Source organism: Lolium rigidum, chromosome 3 (assembly GCF_022539505.1).
Source record: "Lolium rigidum isolate FL_2022 chromosome 3, APGP_CSIRO_Lrig_0.1, whole genome shotgun sequence".
Taxonomy (NCBI): Eukaryota; Viridiplantae; Streptophyta; class Magnoliopsida; order Poales; family Poaceae; genus Lolium; species Lolium rigidum.
Window position 1 is genome coordinate 383073391 of NC_061510.1, and position 2095 is coordinate 383075485.

The following is a 2095-nucleotide window of genomic DNA, read 5'->3' on the forward strand; positions in this document are numbered from 1 at the left end:
AGCTATAAGCTTTTGCTGGCTAAAATTGCTAAGGTTGATCGTGTCCCTCGGCAGCCCCTCTCCTAGCCTTTATATAGGAGGCCAGGTCTCAAGAGGTCTCACCGTGTACGACTAGGTTTACAGTAATTTTAGATCCGATCTTTCCTTGTTCGATCGCTTCCTTATCTTGCCCGTCAAAGAACCTTCTGGTGCGCCGTCCTAGTGGCCCATCTAGCCTTCATGTGTCTTCATGGGCCTCCAATTAGTCAATATAGGATAGGGTAACGTGGATTACCCGAAGGGTAGTGCCCACGTCACCACTTCCAAAATATTCCACCCACCCAATATTCCAAAAAGGGTTTTCTTTTTTTCCAGTAAAAGAAAAACCCTAAAACCCTAGCTTTAGGAATAAGCTTCTGAAAATTTCCCAAAAAATCGTGAGTGACCCCTACTACCCCCACACGCCAATTATGCAACAAAAAAATTGTTTTATCACTTTGGACCAACTCTGTGAAGATGTAGCACGCTATTCCTGCCTTTTTCAAACTTTGAACCAAGATGGTTTACCAACTATTTCTCCAAGATGATCCAATGCCCAATATAGACCCCTATGGAGTAAACACACATCATACCGAAATCCCAGGATCATATCATGTTAAAATCTCTTCAAAATGGCCTAGTCTTCATTTTCAGCAGATACTGGATTTTGGAAACTTTTACATTGCCAAGTATTTCTGATTGAGGCCTATGTATGCTTGTTGGATTCCTCTTGAGGAGCCCTACAACATACTAAAACCTCAAGTCCAAAAGATTCCCCTTGTTGAATTTTTCTGCTTTTCTATCTTCGTCTAGTTTGGGTCGCAGGCTTTTGTGCTGCTTAGAGGAGCAGCTCGGTTGGAAGCTGCTTCTCCCTTGTTTTGTTCCCTTCTTTTGTTTCGAGCCTTGACTCTTTGGATGTGTTAGGTTCTTTTTTTCTGTTTCCTGTCAAAAACAGTGAACTCGGTTTTTATGAATGGAGCTGGGGAGTGATCAATTTTCATCTTTTTTAATAAATAGAATATATTAATATCAAGAAGATACCAATTACATTTAGCATCTGCAACTACGCAATACCCTAATGATAGTACGGATGCACCCAGCCAAAAAATAAAAAAACTAAGAAATAAAAAGTCTCGAACTCGGTGTTCTTACCGTAGCAGCAACAATATATCCACCACCATGACAACACCTGAACTCTAGACTCTACATTTTCATCTAAAAGAAAAACATCATATTCTTTTGTTACCGCTGTTTCTCGCTGCTAGATTTGTTGCATTCGTGTCTCTATCATCGAAGATTTACTAAGCCAATCATTGCCCATTTTGGTACATCAAAATCCAAACTGGCAGAACAAATATCAGCATCTGAAAACGTGGCGAGGCGGCGTACGCATATCAGCATCTGAAAACCCATCCCCCTGCTAAACCAGGAACCGAAGAACGCTGGTCCCTCTCCACGACCATCCAACCGCCCATGTACCTGCGTGCACGAGCAGGACAGGAGACGAGACGCGTCTCACGAATCCACGATTCGCTCTCTGACACCTCCGATCAATGCCGCGATTGATCAGTCGATCTGATGAGGGGTCCCGACCGGGTGAATAACTGTGCATCAATTACTTAGAGCAAGTTTAATAGTATAGCAAGCTGCTGGCTATAAGGCATGCCATGTCATTTGTAGCTAATATAGAGTCAACATGTATAATAGTGAGCTATAATCATGTACTACTTTATCAATGGATGACCCACATCTCACTCTTACAAAGTCTTGCAGGAAGCGCGTCTTGAAGCTAGCTCTTGCATGAGAGCTCACTCCTCTTCTCTCTCCTCCTCTCTCTCCTCCAACTAAGCATGAATATATATTATTTTAATTCTTATAGTCAGCTGACTAGGACTTATTATACTTGCTCTTACAGCGGCCGATCATCGATCGCTCCGCCAAGAGGACACGCCATCGAGCTTCAGTTTGTTCTTCTTCTGTCCCCCAAAATAAATGGCCGGACAAGAATCGTTCTTCTGACGCGGCAGGTTGTTTGGAAGAACACCGTTTGTTGCTTGCCACGCACGTCCGGGGTAGC